This window comes from Pleurodeles waltl, chromosome 6 (assembly GCF_031143425.1).
Source record: "Pleurodeles waltl isolate 20211129_DDA chromosome 6, aPleWal1.hap1.20221129, whole genome shotgun sequence".
NCBI classification, from domain to species: Eukaryota; Metazoa; Chordata; class Amphibia; order Caudata; family Salamandridae; genus Pleurodeles; species Pleurodeles waltl.
Genome location: NC_090445.1, coordinates 735,450,141 through 735,468,514, shown reverse-complemented (window position 1 = coordinate 735,468,514; position 18,374 = coordinate 735,450,141).

The following is an 18,374-nucleotide window of genomic DNA, read 5'->3' as shown; positions in this document are numbered from 1 at the left end:
GGCAGTTTCAGGTGCCACACCCAAACCAGCATCCTGAGAGAGAGAGCAGCCCAGCCACACAGAGCAGCACTCAGAAGGAGCAAGAACCCCTGAGCCAGGATGGATAACCCAGGCCAAGCACAGGAGAAGGGTGAAAGGAAGCGCAAGCTGAAATTCAGCGAGCAGGAGCTTGCGGTACTAACTGAGGAGGTGGTGAGGAGCCATGACCGCCTGTTTGGAAAAAGCTCACTCCAGGTGCCTGAGAGTGAAAAGAGGAGACTATGGCTGGACATACAGTCCAAAATCTGCGCTATTGGAGTGGCACAGCGCTCCATTGAAGAGATGGTATGACCTGCAGTCCTGTGCAAAGGAGAGGGTGGCAAGGAGACTTGCGGAGGCCATGGGTACAGGAGGCGGTCCACCCACAGAGGCACCATCAACACCATTGGAGGACCTAGTGGAGTCCACGCTCCTCCCTGAAGCTGTGACTGGGGTCACAGAGATCGACACCTCCGGCACACCGAGTACCAGCCAAGGTAAGTGCAATATTGTTTTGTAACCCTATATGTGTATGCACAGAAGCCCCTTAGGAATTAGCAAGTAATGTGAAACAGCACTAGAAGTAGTCCAGTCCACATCTTAGAAACAGCGCTACAATGCATTATGGAAGTGGCAGTCCACAACCTAGAACTGAAAGTAGCACAACAATGTATTTAAGTATAGTGACACCCAGAGTAACACAACACACACAACACCGTGTAGAGCAGTACCTGTACCTTCATTGCCATTGTCTGACAGAAAATGTAACATACAGAACTGACATGCTGCATATTGTTGTTGCAGGTGGGCCAGGCCCAGCAGCCACAGCATCTGCATGTGTAGGAGAGACAGACACCCATCTGCCCTCAGATTCGAACACCAGTGGGTCCCTCCACATGTCAACTGGACGACGCAGGCCCAGGGCACTGCCACTGCCAGAGCTCAGCAACGACTCTGATGAGCAGCAGGAAGGGTCAAGCTCACCATCAGCACCAGACAGGTGCAGCCAGATTCCGGAGGGCAGGTGTCATCCAACCACAGGACCACGCAGGATTGCGACAGAGTCCTGGGCACAGCAGCATGAGTCAGGTGAGGGTCCCTCCTTATTCGGTGGCCTGGAAGCTGCTATGTTGCAGCAGCAGCGTCTGCAAAATAAGCGGATCCTTGCATTGGACAGAAACCTGTGCAAACACAACCGCAACATGATGGGCCTGCATCGCCAACTCGACTCACTCAATAGTAATATTGTACAGCTGCGTAAGGAACAGGTGCAGGAATCACAGGACACCAGGGACCTTACAAGGGCTGTCCATGAACTCTGCCAGGAGCTGCGCCATGAGAGGGTGAGCCAGCGCAGACAGGAGCGCAGATTCCGTACAATGTTTGGCAGCTTCTGCCGTTCCTCTAACAGGATGGCAAATTCGACAGCATTGATTGCCCGTCGCGCAGTGGCTGCGCAAGTGGAGGCAGCACACAGCAGCAGGGACTTTGTCAATGGACTTGTGCAGATCACAAATGTGATCGAACACATTATGGGACCAAGATCAGCCACTCCGAGGGAGCTAGCACTGGGGGACACTGAGGACAGTTCCAGCCTCAGCAGTGTTGTTGTACCAGCAGCGGACACCAGACGGCGCAGTGCCAGGCACAGCACTGCCACTGAGGGTGACAATAGAGGTGCCAGTGACGTAACTGGGCACCCGAGTGGTGTGCGTGATAGAAAAAAAATGACTCTTGCTGCCATTGGACTGCTGTTGACACTATAAAGAAATAGTGCATAACTCTGGATATTCGTTGGTTTGCGTTTGTCACGTCACCTGTTTTTTTTTCTGACTCACACGAACATTACCTGGCGTAAGGTAATACATTTCTTTCACTACAGGTACAGTTGTCAGAGGATTTGTGTCATTAATACTCATGTCTGAAATGGTTGTGTGTGATGTCGGAACGCCTTTGCCTTCCCTCTGCTGCACTGGTCCTGTCTGCTGGGTGTAGAGGTGGTATGGGATTGTCATCCTCATCTGATTCAGTATCACTGATTTCTACAGGTATGCCCCTGGTTGTAGCTATATTGTGCAGGATTGCACAAGTAGCCACTATTCTACATGTTGTCTTTGGACTGTACTGTAGTGCCCCTCCACTTTTGTGGAGGCACGGGAAGCGACTCTGCAGCAGTCCAAATTTGCGCTCCACCACGTTGCGGGTTGCCCTGTGTGCTGCATTGTATCTCCGTTCAGCTGCTGTTGTAGGATTGAGGTAGGGCGTCATCATGTAGGTGCGCACTGCATAAGCACTGTCTCCTGGAAGGGACAAAGGGTGTGATGAGTAACTGAGCCATCTGACATGGGTACGCCATCTAAGCACCAGTGTACAGAGGGACATTACCTAGTAGATATCCTTCACCAAACTCCCCAGCTAGCAGTCTTGTGTGAATCCCGCTGTGGCGAAAGATGTAAGAATCATGTGTGCTCCCTGGGTACCTGGCCACGAGATCAGTAATGATGTAGGAGACATTGCATATCACCTGTATGTTCATGGAATGTTGGTATTTCCTGTTGCGGTACACATACTCTGTGGCTGATGGTGGACAGATTGCACATGTGTGCCATCTATGACACCTATGACGTGGGGGAACTGTGCTATCTGGTATAACTCTATTTTTGTCTGCTGTAATTCCTGTGGGGTGTGGGGGAATTTGATGTACTGGTGTAGTTTGCTCAGCATGGTGTTGATGAATGCATTGAAAAATCTGGAGAGGGTACTCTGTGTGACCACTCCAGCTGCTGCTATGACCCCTTGATAGCTCCCTGAGGCGAGTAGGTGGAGGGAGCATAATACCTGCACATGGGTGGGTATGCTGTGAGTCCTTAGTGTTCTGTGCTGCAGTATGGTTTGTAGCTCAACTATCAGATCAGGTATCATGGCTGAGTTCAACCTATACCTCTCATATATTTCCTCCTCTGTCAGGTCAAAAAGTGTAATGCGCACTCTGAAAATGCGCTCCTGTCTCCTCCTCCCTCTCCTCAAACCTGCCAAGATCCTCATCCGCCTCGCCATGACGTAGAGTGCAGCCATTGTGGAAAAGAGTCTGAGGCATTCTGGGCCTCTTTATATAGGTTGCACCTGGTTACCACCTGGTTTCAGTTCATGGTATTTTGCATGTGCAAAATGCCATTCTGCGAAAAATCGCAATTTGCGAGTTTTCGCTGCATCTCTGTGCGACTTGGATTTTGCAAATCGCAATTTGCGCCTCGCAATTTCCTACTGGAAATACCGAATCGCAAAATGCGAACCGCAAAACCAGGTCGCAACGCAAAAAATCGCAGTTTTTGCGATTTCTTATTTTTGGTCTGCGAATGCCTTTCATGCATCGCAGACCACGTTTTGCACTCGCAAACGGACGATTTTTGCGATTCGCACCGTTTGCGAGTGCAAAAATGTTTCATACATCTGGCCCTAAGTATATTATAAGTATTAAACAAACATAAATTAATCCTACTTATATTGATTTAAATGAATTTATTAATGTGAGTTACATGTGTGCAGAGAAATAAATACAAGTTTAAACTATTTCTAATGTTATAAATAATAATTGCAATTAAATGAGTTGTTTTGCATATTTCATTAAAAATTGTAGGGTGTGCAATAGGAGTTATATGTAATAATTGCATTAAAATGTATTTAGGCTTTCTTAGCTAGATAAGGCCTGAGGATTCTTTTTTTGCAGCAGCAGCAGTAGAGGAAAAGTACTAATTAATTCTGTTTCCTTTGACCTGAACTTATTCCTTGGTTGCTGATATGTTGATGAATGCCCTATTGTATTAAAGACAGAGAACATGTTTTAACCAATAACAAATGTGACAGTATTTATTCTGCCTGTTGAATAAGACAGGAGGAATTGTTAAATCGACATGAGAGTGGTTAGAATCATCCTGTGCACTGTGGGAAATAATCACAAAGTTACAATTGATGAACAAATGTTATATTTTGGCCGAACTGTATGAATTAATTGAGATGAATTCACACCTTCCATGAGAAACTCCGAAATGGTTGCAAACCTGATGGGCGTCTGAAGTTCTCATTGGATATTGATCAACTTGAGCAAGATGGGCCCACACAGTCAACCAATCAGAACTTAGGGGGTCATTCTGACCCTGGCGGTCGGTGACCGCCAGGGTCACCGACCACGGGAGCACCGCCAACAGGCTGGCGGTGCTCCCTCGAGCATTCTGACCGCGGCGGTTCAGCCGCGGTCAGAAACGGAAAGTCGGCGGTCTCCCGCCGACTTTCCGCTGCTCGGGAGAATCCTCCATGGCGGCGGAGCGCGCTCCACCGCCATGGGGATTCTGACACCCCCTACCGCCATCCTGTTCCTGGCGGGTCTCCCGCCAGGAACAGGATGGCGGTAGGGGGTGCTGCAGGGCCCCTGGGGGCCCCTGGGGGCCTTTTGGCGGCCGCCCGCCAGCCCAGGGCAAATCTCAAAATACCCTCAGCGGTCTTGCGACCGCGGAGCGGTATTTTGTCGGGGGAAGACTGGCGGGCGGCTTCCGCCAGTCTCTTAATGTACATTTCTAGTTAGGGAGAGACTTTTGAAACTTTTAGTTAGTCGAGTCTTGCTGATGACCCTTGATGCGGTGCTGCTCTTTATCTCGTCTCCTGAATCCCTCTAACCCTCAGATGTCTTCTGAAGATTTTAAATTCAGCCTTCCTATTACTTCATTTGGTTATGCTGTTCAGTACTAATATGCACAATAAATTCTGAACTGCTATCTTACCCTATGTGCAGCTTGTGTTCTGTACTGCCCTGATGCTGCTGCCTACTAGGAAGCTGGGAGTGCTCTGGATCTGCAAATATTTCCTGTCTGTTGTCCCATGAGGGGAGGTATACTAACTATAATGTGGTTTCTTGTTTCCTTTTCAGCTTAAATGATAACACCAGTGTATTTTTTATACAGCGAGTAACCCTAGTTAGATGTTTTTCTAGCTTATTTTTATCTTTCATTTTGTTTTACCTGCATCTTTTAGCCCATCCCCACACATGCAAGTCCAAATTTGCATAAGGGATAGGGATGACCCAGCCCAATTATTGATTGTTATTAATTCAATCTTGATGATTTATTGACGTCACCATCATCTGTGTTGAATTTGATTTTGATGTGAATATTTTAGTTTTGTTAATTTGTGCTATCCTCTTGTAGTGTTTAATAGTATTGATGTTTAATAGGCTTAATCTCTTTAAACATTTTGGTCAGCTTATGGTTTCCGTGTATGTTTATAACTTAGTTTTGCGCACCATGTATGTTACACTGACTTTGTGCTTGTAATAAAGATTTGAAACTTTATTCAGTTTGGAGTTTGATTTGGTGGTTAAATTGGTCATGGTGTTTAAAAGTGAAAAACAAAAATGAAACAACAACCGAAAGTGATTCAGATGATGAATTTATAACTCCGTTTTTGCAGAAACATCCCCCACAGTGGTATGCAATTGAATCAGTAAATCAGAATGTTGCCCTGAGTTTTGCCACAGCTCCAGTTTTGCAAAGCCAGGTTCAAATAGTTCCAAATGTACCTACTGCTACTGTAGCACAGGTGCCAGAAGTTTATCCAACAGTTCCAATTATTAATACAGCCCAGAATGTCACAGCCAATTCAGAATTCAGGAATGACTCAATTGGGGTCTATGCATCCAGTAATAACACCTACACACATTGTGAATCAGAAACAGACAATGCTCACGTATTCCCCAGTAACAAAACCACAGAATGTTGCCCCAAATCAGTCAATCAGACTTTTGGTAGAGTATTAACTGGTCAAGGTAAGGGAATGATGCTCCCACCAAGTCAACCAAATTTGTCAGGCCCAAATGCATTGACAGTTCCCGTGACAATAGGTCCAGTCATCCGGTTATATAGCCAGGGTAATAATGAGAGTGGTCCACAGATTCCAAATCCGGTATCAGCAATACATTCTCCTTCTGGAACTAATGTAGAATGGAGAGACTGAGCACTACTGTGCCAGCCATGACCCCTATGAATCCTTTCGGTTCTGACAAAATATGTGATTAGGAAGGTTCGCTGATTGATATGACATGTCTTCCATGCTCTATAGGTTCATCTATGCTGGCTCAGGAGCAAGCTATGAGAGCTCCATGTAATATTCCACAGCTTACACCTTGAGATAGTAGTAACAATATTAGTTTACAAGTATTGACGGCTCAACAACTAACTGAATGGTTAGACAGTTTAAGTGGAGTATCAGTTTCAGGAAATACAACAGAATGAGATAAGACACTAAATATGGCTAGACAAAAATTGGAATTGAATGAAATGATTGAGGGAACACTTGAATTGGACACATTGGATTCTTACAACGGAAACGAGTTGGGTTTTATGTGCAAGGATGTTACGCATCGTGCAGGAAAGGTCTTTGGGAAATTAGCTGATTTGTCATAAAAATATGAAATTGAGGTGAATAAATCCAAACAGTTATAAAGAAGTTACATATTAGAATTTGATTCTAGAGACCACAAACATGCAATCACCTGGTATGAAAATTCACTTTAAGGAATTGATTCAGAGCATCCAACATGGGGAGCATTGGATAAGTGGAGAGGCCGATGGGGAAAGAAAAGAGAAAAGAAGAAAAATCCGACTGCACCCTCAAATGGTGTACAGCAGGCTGGGGGAATTGTAAAAATGATGCCAATGAGAGAAATTCCAGGAGGGAATTTTGTTCATGACCCATGGAGCAGAAGTGACATATTGTCATTTACTAATGATTACCCAAAGTTGAGGGAAAAGCCAGTGGAATGGTACCAACAAACGGAGAGGTGCATTAAGCTTTCAAAGTGTCTGTCAGAAGATTTAAATGCATAATTTGAAATTGTGGTACCAACAGATTTGTGGGTTGAATGTAAGAGGAGTGTTGATTGGCCAAATTGCGAGCAACCAAGGGATACAATAACAGGTGCACCGTCTGAAGAGGTGATGAAAAGTTATTATAAGGTGATTGAATTTTTTAAAACTAGACTTTCCCTCAAAGATGTTGATTGGCACAGAATTGACAGGACAGCTCAGGAATCAAAAGAATCTGTTCATGCTTATTATGAGAGAATATTGCAAGCATTCAAACAATACAGTGGTACAGAGATGATTAAACCGAGAGATATGGTTCATTTTCTGTTCAGATCTTCTCAAGGGTTGAAACACAAAATTAGCAATACGATTCGGTATCATTTGATTTGCTGGCAGAGTAAACCGATTGATGAAGTACTGCAGTACGTAAAATACAGTAGTGATGAAATTGAATTAAAGCAGAAGCGATTAAAGAAAAAGGCGATGATGATGATGATGCAAATTACATCTGCCCAAGCAGCAGAGATCACAAGAAATGATGAACCCAGGAAAGATGCAGGGCGTACCCAGGAAAGATGCAGGGAGTACCACAGCAGGACAATATGGTGCCTCAGCTTAGAGGTAGAGGAATTTGAGTAGATCAGAATGTCAATGTAGCTGATGTTCAAAACATGAAGAGAATGCTTCCTTGTCATGCGTGCTGGAACGTCGGACATTGGAATTGAGAGTGTTCATATAATAGTGTAAATAATTTGGTGCAAGGTGGTGGTGGTGCCAGATGGTTGACAACAGTCAATTTTAAACTCAAAGAGTTCAAAGGCCCTGAAATCAAAATATGAATGTTCCTACAAGAGCAGTACAAGTACAAGTTCCCCCCAAAAAAATAGAATTTCTCCAACAGCAAATTCAGGCCCCACAACAATGTAGATTCCTCAAGCTCATCAAGCGCAGTATTTTTATACACAATTTGACCTTGTTTTCTCATTTGTTCCCGTTAATCAGCATTTAAGCTATAAGATCAATGGTTTAAGCTGGTTGCGGTAAGATCAATGGTTTTGCAGAATTGCCTTGTGTTAGACATCCTTTTAGCAAAGGAAGGCAGAGTCTGTCAAGTTTAAAGATGCAACGTTGTTGCGCATACATACCTGATAACAGTAAAGAAATACGAAGGTACAGTTCTAATCTGACGAGTCTGAAAAATGACCTGAAAGAGACAAGTATTTACGAGACAGTAGGTGAAGAATATAGATAAAGTAGATGGGTTTGTTGAACCTGCACAAATGTTTGGCACAACATACGCACATAGAAATGATTTACATGTATTCTCACACAAGTGGAGAAAGAGTTCATTAATCAAGTTGATGACAGAAGGAAAGCAATGTAAGAAAAGATAGATAAGGGCATAGTTTCACATGATTACAAAAACAAATCCGCTCATAACATGCCTGATACACAAGGACACTTAGCTTTAGATTGGCAACATGTAGGGAAACTTGTATATATAGGCTGCAATCAAAAACTGACAATAAGTGTTTAGGGACTAGTGAATGCAGACATGTGTTTTTGTTTAAAAATGTATGGGATTTTTTATTAAGTTTACAAGACCCCGCTGTGCCTGGTATGTATTACATTTGTGAGAAGAATGCCTATTACAGGTTACCAAAAGGTTGGTATGTCACGTTTTATTTAGGCATGATTTTTCTGATTATTTATCAAGTAGATAATTTTGACAATCGAGCAGGAAATGAAAAACCAAAGATGAGGATTAAAAGAGGAGTAAGTATTTCAGAGATTACTGGAGATATTTGTGGAGCTTTTATTCCATCGGTAGGTGTGATCCTAAATGACATTAAGATAAGGAAGTTATCAACTACTGTGTATAAGATGTCAACTAATTTTGCAGTTCCAATGCTCCTAGTGGTCACAGAAATTGTTACGGTAAGATCAATGGTTTTTAACTGACTGTTAATAATTGAATCTCGCAATTATTAGGCATAATGTGGCACAAGGGGTTACAAAGTGGCACAATGCATGCATTACACCACTTTGCGAATATGGCATGGTGATTTTTGAAGCCTAACGCCACATTAGCACAAAAAAAATGATGCTAATGTGGCGCTAGAGCTTCTTAAATATGGGCCTAAGAATGTTATGTATTGTATAAAATGCATTTGCGGTCTGCTATAAGTGGGTAAAACAGACAGAAAAATGAAAATCAGAATCAAATAACACAAGCGTACCATCAGGAATCAAAATAAAAATTCCAGTTTAGCGTCACACAGGATTGACCAAAAGCACAATATTCCTCAGATGCGTTTTCAAATACTTGAAGTGGGCCAACTTTTATTTGACACAGACAGCATCAAAACCCTGTTTACAAAGAGAAACTTTCTGGATTAATAAAACACACAACCCAACCAAGCGCCATGAATGATGTTGGACTTAGCCCTTTATGCAGGGTTATCCCAAAACTTTTTGCCTTCTTACTCCTATTTTTTCTGACCTGTTTTTGTTGGCTTTAGGACTCTGAGCACCCTACCATTGCTAACCAGTTCTAAAGGGCATATGCTCTCTATCTAAAATGTACTGATGATTGGTTTCTACCATTATTGGCATATTGATTTACTAGTAAGTCCTTAGTATAGTTCACCAGGTGTACCCAGGGCCTGTAAATCAAATGCTACTATTGGGCCTGCAGCACTGATTGTGCCACCCATATGAGTAGCCCCGCAAACATGTCTCAGGCCTGCCATTGGAGTGCTCGTGTGTGCAGGTTTAAACTGCCATGTCGATCTGGCACCCACTTGCGAGGGCCAAACCCTCCCTTTTATTACCTGTAAGTCACCCCTAAGGGAGGCCCAAGGCAGCCCCATGGGCAGGGTAGAGTGTATTTTAAAGGTAGGCGTGTACTGGTGTGTTTTACTTGTCCTGATTTTGGGGTCTCAACTCACAATTTAAAAATACATCTTTTGGTGAAGTTGGTTTTTGAATTGTGAGTTTGAAAATGCCATTTATATAAAGTGGGCATTTTATTGCTTAACCATTCTGTGCCTCTGTCTGTCTACTGAATACATATCAGGGTCAGGATGACAGTTGGGTTGTTGTGCATTCACTCTTGACAGTCACGCAAAGGGAGGTGAGTTGTGCCCTGCATATCCTGATGACCCATCACCAGGCTGAGGGGTCTTTCTGAGCTAGGATGGTGGGAGGAGCTGACACTTGCACCTGAATAGGGCTGTGCCTGTCTTCACACAAAGCAGCCTCCAACCCCCTGGAGTGTGTCTGAGGCCAGGGCAGGGAAAGACAGAGTCTTGTGCACTACAAAGACTTCTCTTTGAAGTTTCTCTACTTCAAAGACGGAACGGGTGTAGGTACTGAACCTCTGACAAGACATAGAAGGAATCCTTCTGGACTGAAGACGGTCTGCAAGGAAGAAGATGGATGGTGTAGGAGGGACTGCCACTCTACCTGTTGCTTTGTTGTTCTGACCTGCTGCTTGCCATTTTTATCATGGGAGTGAAAGGACTGGACTTGGCTTTCTATATCCTGCTTCCAAAGGTTCTGCTGAGAGTCCTGACTTGCCAAATGGTGCCAACTCTAGTCCCTGGGCCCTTGGAAATGGAAGCTGGTGATCTGAAGGAGAAAATCTACACATCAACATGCCAAGCCTGAATAATCGATGCAGCACATGTCTCCTGGCTGAGGAATCGATGCAGCACCTATTTCATTGTGGTTCAATCATCACAGCGTGTCTGGAATTTCCATGCATTTTCCCTGGGCATCAATCTGTCATCAACCCTGCACTGCAGTAAATAACCGAGGCTGCATCTCCAGAAACTGCGAGGAAAGAATCGATGCATCACTTCCCCTGCCAGTAAGGAACCGATGCATTGTGTCACCTGTGAGTAAAGATTTGATGCATCACCTCCCCTGTGCAGTAAGGAAGCGATGCAACGCTTTGCCTTTCCGGTGCCCCATCTCCCCTGTGGCCAGCATCCTCTTTGTTTTTTACGTATCCCAGGCGTTAAAAAGAGGCGCAAATGCAGGGTTTTTTGCCCCGCCCACTCCCGGGCGTGATTTTTGCCCGGGAGTATAAATATGACGCATTTGCGTCGCAGTCATTTTTTTAGACGGGAACGCCTACCTTGCATCTCATTAACGCAAGGAAGGCGTTCACGCAAAAAAATGACGCTCATTCCTCATACTTTGGCGCTAGACGCGTCTAACGCCAAAGTATAAATATGGCGTTAGTTTTGCGCCGAATTTGCGTTGAAAAAAACCACGCTAATTCGGCGCAAACAGAGTATAAATATGCCCCTAAATGTCAACTTGACTTGCCACAAAAACACTTGCAATAATAATAATTTGCTGTCCCCTACCCCACCCACCCCCTCCCCAACTAAGGGTCGCACATATCACTCGCAACATCGAGACCGCCATCTGCCGATCTGCCTAATCTGAGCCCAGTCCCAACCCAAATGAGCAGCCGCCGTAGCTGCACCTATCCGGAAAGAATGAGTCCCATAGCACTGAGCCCTTCTGCCTACCCGACGCATCACAGTCCGCAACACTGGCAACAGCTGGAAAGTCGTCACCTTCTCACCATTGGCATGCCTAAAATCTACATCGATGTCAGTATGCATCTGTGCTTTAAAGACATGCCACTCTCTCACCGGACAGGCCGCTGCATTGCCCCCATCTCCAGCCAAACCCACATACCCAGTCCCATTTGGTCTGTCTTGGACTTACGCAACCTTATTCCCAATCGCTCGCTTCTCAAAAAAACCTCAGACGCTTTCACTCCTACCGCCCTCCCCACCCTCAAAAGCTCTGAGACACTGAAGGCCCCAAAAAACATCCACACCATGTACAACAACAACTCAAATGTGATGGGTTCCATCGCCTCCTTCCCTACACGCCCCCTAGTCCTACTCCAGCCTTTTAACATTTTTCCCAGGATGTTGTCTCTTGCTGGATCCCAACCAAAAAACTACTTTCTGTAAAAGGAAACACCTGCCAACTTGCCCCCAATCGTTGCAGGCGACAAACCCTTGCTGATCAAAAACGAAGACAAAACGCATCGTACGAGCTTGCAGCACTAACTCATTTTGCTCCCAAAAAGTCCTCCCAACATTCTCAACATTTTGAAACTCCAATCATGCCAGCCATTAGTTTTTTCGGTTGGATTCCGCTAGCGACATCTCTACCAGTTCTATGATCCTCAAGCCCCCCATTCCCAAATGTCGCCCGGGACCGCCATCTTGTGCTGCTGGTGCCAAACTCCGAAAACGGTGCCACTGTGAACGAGACAGGGAATCCACAATAGCATTATTGACTCCCGGAATGTGCACAGCTTTGAATATAACATTCAGTGATAAACATTTGAGCATCAAATATCTCAAGAGATGCAAAACTCTCACATCCCTCCCTTTGTCTGTTCACTAAATCCACCAATGTCATGTTGTCCACGTGGAACACCACTGTTCTGTTCGCCAGTTCATCCCCCCACACCGACAAGGCCACTAACAGGGGAAAAAACTCCAAGAAAACAATGCTCCTGCCTTGTTGCAACCAGCGTGCCAGCTGTTACGCACACCAAAGTCCATCCCAAAACAGACCATAACCCGTATCTCCCGCAGCATCCGAGAAAAGTTGTGCCTGCCAGACCGTGTCCTCTTCCTGAAACATCATTGAGACCGCGTTGAACTGTGTCAAAAAAGTTTCCCACACCCTGACATCCTCCTGTAGACCCATCGACACTCGGATCCTATGATAAGGAAGGGAAGCGCCTGACATGGCCAAGCCAATACGCCTGCAAAAAGTCCTGCCACCTTTTACAAACCTATATGCAAAATTCAGCTAGCCCAACAACTTCTGCACCCAACGTAGCTCAGTCTTAGGCAAGGATCGTACTTGCTGCAAAAATTCCAACATCTCCGCCACCTTTCCCTGTGGCAAACAAGCCACTAGGTTGACCGTGTCCAGTTCAATACCCAAAAATGTCAAAACACAACGTGGGCCTTCGGTTTTCTGAGGCCCTAATGGAACTCCCATCTCTCTAACCAATCCCTCAAAACATGCGAAAGCCCTTCCACAATCTTCTGAGTCCGCTCTCCCAACAAACAAGAAATCGTCCTGATAATGAGTCACCTCCCGGTGTCCACACACTTTAGCAAAAAAAACACTGTAAGAAAGTGCTAAACATCTCAAAAAGTGCACAAGAAATCGCACATCCCATCGGGAGGACTCTTTCCACAAAAATTGCCCCATCCAACTGCATGCGAAGCAGACTGAAATCCTCCCGGTGAATGGGCAAAAGCCTGAAAGCCACCTTGATGTAGCATTTTGCTAGCCGTGACCCTTTACCACAGGCATGCACTAGGCGAATTGCATCGTCAACGGATGCGTAGACCACCCACGTATCTTCCTAAGCAATCAAATCATTTACCGACGCTCCCTCTAGCCATGACAGATGATGGATAAGACGAAACTCCCCCACCACTTTTTTGGGGACCACACCCAAAGGGGAGATCATCAATTCATCCATAGGCCAGTCAAAAAAAAGACCGTGATCCAACCTTCCGCGACTTCCTTCCTCAATTTGTCTGCCACCACCAAAGGCATGTCCTTGGCAGACCGCAAATTGTCTGCCTATCTCTTGTGTCTCGGACCTTGATAACCTATCCGAAACCCCTCCAGAACACCCCATTCCAGCTTATTCACTATGCCCTTATTAGAGTACATGCGCAGCCAGGGGCGCAATACCTCTAGCTTAATTGGGGTAAGTGCCATTTGGCCCAGGAGCACCTTGTGTCCCTCTACCCCTAGTCGCCCTCCACTGTTCCGCTGGGCTATTGAGGGAAAAACATTGAGTGAACGGGTGCTTTCCCCCACGTTTGGAGCACTCATGCTTGAATTTGCATGGGTGTCTGGAACAAAAGCCTTTATGAAAGTTCCAGCATGCCCCTCAAGTAGGTCCCTGTGGTCGCTGTCCCATCCCCTCCCCGGCCGAGGTGGGACGGGACTGAAAGGGCTCATAAAGTACTGGAAGCCCACTCGCAGTATGAGTAGAGACCGCGGACTGTGAAGATGCCATCCACTGCATCCAAAGCTCAGAGTCCACTTCCCTCCAGGCTTTGTCCGGATTCACACTAACCCTTGCCTGAAACTCCTTGTCATAATTGAGCCAAGCAAAACCTCCAAAATGCATCTGGGCCTTTCTAATAATGTCCATATATTTAAAGAGCGCTATGGCCCTGTCAGGAAACTTCTCGAAAGATATGCTAGCATATATCAAAAAGGCCGAAGTCCAATTATCCATAGTAACTGGTTCCCGGGGTCGCCTATCTAACTCCCATTCCTCTTCCTTGGACTCTTCCTTCACTTGAATGTCCCTGTGCAATAGCTTAAAAACATCAACATACTCATGTTTCCAAATCCGAGCCTTTGTCTTGTCCGCCACATGCGAACCCAACGGCATTGCCAACCCCATATAAGGAAGCCTTTTCTTATGACCTTCCACTTTATCCTCACTGTCTTTCTCCTGCGGCGTTGTGCTTGCACTTTTTCCCCACACCAGGTGCTCCTGATATGCCCCTGTCTTACCTTCACCCACTTGTGTCGCACTTGACACTGATGTCTCGTGAACGGAATGATTGCCTTCCCTGATGGACTTGTGCGTTTTTAACAGAGTCATAGCCTGCCCACTACACCATACTGACCACCATTCTCCTTTACCTTGAACTCTGGGCACCTCCCTATGTTGTGCTGTCGTGACTTGATGCCCTCGGTCTTCTTTCCGCACCGTCCCTTGTGACATGCCAACTGCCGTTGACACCTGTAAAACAGAAGTAGAAGAGGGGGTTGCGCCGCTCCTGCACCCCTTATCCCACCCTGTCACCTTGCTCACCTCGCCTTCGCGAATCTCTCCATCCTCCCACTTATCCGACTCCTCATCATATCCCAATTTCACAACCACCTCGTCGTCCATAGCACACTCGTCCTCCAAACCTCTCTCATCCATTACCTCACTCCATTCATCCTAGTCCCGTCCCTCGTGGCACCTGCCACTTCTGCTGCATGCGCGGTCCTGTGATGTAGAGAAGGCTGCCGAAGGCCCCTCTAGTGCTTCTGACAAACAGCCTGAGGCCGTGGTGCACCCCGTTGGTATCCCCTTCCTACTGCCAGCCCCCTTTGCTGACTTGTACTCTCTGCGCCTCTCGTAGCCATGTGCGCCACTCGTGCCAGCTCCGCATGGGGACCCCTCAGCCACATTAGCCTCTTGCCTGCCCCCTCTCTCTTTTGGGACCCACACCCAACTAACTAAATCCTCCCCAGGAGATGCACTTTGAGCCGTCCTCATACTCCCCACCTTCCTTTTCGGCTGCCTCCCCATCTCCAGAGCCGCCTCCGTCTCTGACACTGCCTTCCTTTGCTCGTGGATCCTGGCCTCAATATCCACAGAGGACCATGTCCTGGGGCACATCTGGGCTCGGAAATCTCTTTTGGACCACCAAAATACAGTGCCCCTTCTGGCCCCCAGGGGGCCCCACCTGTCCCTGGCCCTCTTCCCCCTGTCCTGCCCCCACACTGTCCTCTGGCAACACCTAATTAGGAATAGTGTCCTGGCCCACCCCATGAAAAGAACCAGGGGCCCCACCCATCCCCTCATTGGCAGGGTCACTGGGCCCTAAACACATCTAGTGTACCTGGGGGGCTGCCCATACCCCTAGGGCCAGCCCCAAAATTGTCTGCCAAAACTGGCGCCTGCTCCTGTCCAATGGGAGCAGGCTCCAGGCATGCTGCACCACCAGCAGCATGTAGAGGCCTAGTCTCCTCTCTCCACCATGCCGGCATGAGGCCCGCGGGGCCCGTAGTGTTTTTTGTACTGGGGGGGCAGACGCTCCGTGTCCCTTCCCCCCAGCAGAGCGCCACTTTTTAAGCCTCTCAGGCGATGTGCAGGCCGCAATTATGGCCGCCACGTCGCCCTAGATGTCGCTCGTGTAGGGCGCGACATTCCTACCCAGGCCTGGTCAAGGACACCAGGTCTGAGTAAATCTGCGCACCCGGCTTTGCCTATAAGGCGAAGCGCAGCCCTCACCGCAGCTGCATCGTGGCCTTGAGCCATGTTCTAACAAATGCACCTCCTACCTACTCTCCCTGGGGATCGGACAAAACTTCCTCCATGAGAGTGAGCTGGCGTGGAAGAGGACAGTCCCCTTTTCCCTCCACCTACTTAAACCTCCCTTTGCTCCCTCCCCCACGCACATCTCAGCCAATCCTTTTCCCCGCGTCACTTCCCCTGCCCCGAATGATCCGCAGAGAGACTAGACTGAGGTCCTCATTACAAACCTGGCGGTCGGTGTTAAAGTGGCGGTAAAACCGCCAACAGACAGGCAGAAGACAATGTACCGCCCACACCATTATGATAGGCCAATCCACCACCTTTTCCGGGGAGGATTCAACGGGAACAAAAACACGGCGGAAACAGGACTTGGAAGGGAAAAAGCTCACCTCTACACACCCCACGAGGAACCAGGACACCATGGAGCCGGAACTCCACATACTCCCTGCCATTGTCTTCCTGCTTCTCTACCAGGAGCATGAACGACGGTGGCAACGACCACGGTGAGTACTGCACCTACGACACAGGGGAGGGGGGAGGGAAAAGAGAGTGACACCCACACACAACACCCCCACCCCACCCTCACCCACAACAACACACACACTAATACATGCTGAAACAATACATTTCCCCCCAACCCCACTGGAAGAACACAAGGAGAGAAGGGAATGATTTGAACAAATGTAATCATGTAAAATCCATTTGTCAAAAATATATATACGCTATTAACAAATATGTACACCAAGAATTCAAGTCCATGTACTGCACCTACATAGTCCGTGGACCACTGGGCCCAAAATGCTTGGGTGAGGCCCATACTCAATACCCGATCCAAACAGAGAGAACACTGCAGGGGCATCAGATCGAAATAAACAGGCACTTCAGGGGGAAGGTAAGGGGGGCACCTCAGCCAGATGAGTGCACGACGCCAGCTCCATGAGGGGGCTCCATGCCCATCTAGGTGTCCTGGGGAGTGCAAAGCCACAGTCTCTCAAGTCTCTCCAGTGGGTGGTTTGCCCACTGCTTTATCCTGGGGAGTGCAAAGCCACAGTCTCTCAAGTCTCTCCTTTGGGTGGTTTGCCCACTGCTTTATCCTGGGGAGTGCAAAGCCACAGTCTCTCAAGTCTCTCCAGTGGGTGATTTGCCCACTGCTGCATCCTGGGGAGTGCAAAGCCACAGTCTCTCAAGTCTCTCCAGTGGTTGGTTTGCCCACTGCTTTATCCTGGGGAGTGCAAAGCCACAGTCTCTCAAGTGGATAATAGTCTCCACAGGTTCTGGAGGGGGCTTTGTGCCCAGAGTGCTTCATCCTGCCAAGGACTGAGGTAGTGGATGTCTTTCTCCACTAGTTCTGGAGGGGGCTTTGTGCCCAGAGTGCTTCATCCTGCCAAGGACTGAGGTAGTGGATCCACTGACGGTGGGGCAACATGGAAGCTGCCCATGCCCCTGGAACTGACCACCAGCCTCGTACGAATGACCACTGGGGATGGCAGCCATGTCTGCGGTGGTGCCACTGGCACAGGATGTGGGGTGGCCGCTGGCAGTGCTGGTGGCGGGCTCAGTAGCGGCAGTGCTTGCGGTGGTCATTGGGCAGCAGTGCTGGTGGGGGGCTCAGTGAGCGTGCTGCTGGCGGCGGTGTCCAGAGCGGCAGTGCTGGTGGGGGGCTCAGTGAGCATGCTGCTGGCGGCGGGGTCCTGAGCGGCGGTGCTGGTGGGGGGCTCAGTGAGCGTGCTGCTGGCGGCGGTGTCCTGAGTGGTGGTGCTGGTGGGGGGCTCAGTGAGCGTGCTGCTGGCGGTGGTGTCCTGAGCGGCAGTACATGTGGTGGTAGCGGTCATGTCCGCCGTGCAGGTTGGCGGCGACTTCCCTTTCTTCCTCTGGCCCTTCCCCACCTTGGATGGTGGCGCAGCTGTCTTGCCACTCCCAACTGTTGTCCTGGCTGAGCCCTTGGTGGCAGGTGTTTTGGCCTTCTCCCTCCGGGCTGTGGGCAACTTCTTTTGTTTTTGAGATGGGGAAATGTCCTTGGCCTCGCTCCTTGGGACACTGGCTGCCCTGCTGCTTGGCGCACTCCAGAAGCCAGTTACTGCTGGCACCACTGTTCCTGGGGATGTGGTGGCTGAGGTGCTGGGTTGGGACCTGGAAAGGCGGGCCCTAGGGGACGGAAGGGGTGGGGGAGGTGAAGGGAAGAGGCCAAGGTTTGACAGGAAAAGTTTTTAGACACACTGGGACGGGTAGATGGAGGGGGTTTGGGAGTGGAGGAAGAGGCAGTAGTTGTAGGAGGTGTTCGTTTGCTGACTTTGGGTGAAGGTGCATGGGCTGGAGGCTGTCGTGAGGTGGGTGGCTGTTGGGTGGGTGTGTGACTGTGTTTGTGTACTTTGGGATGA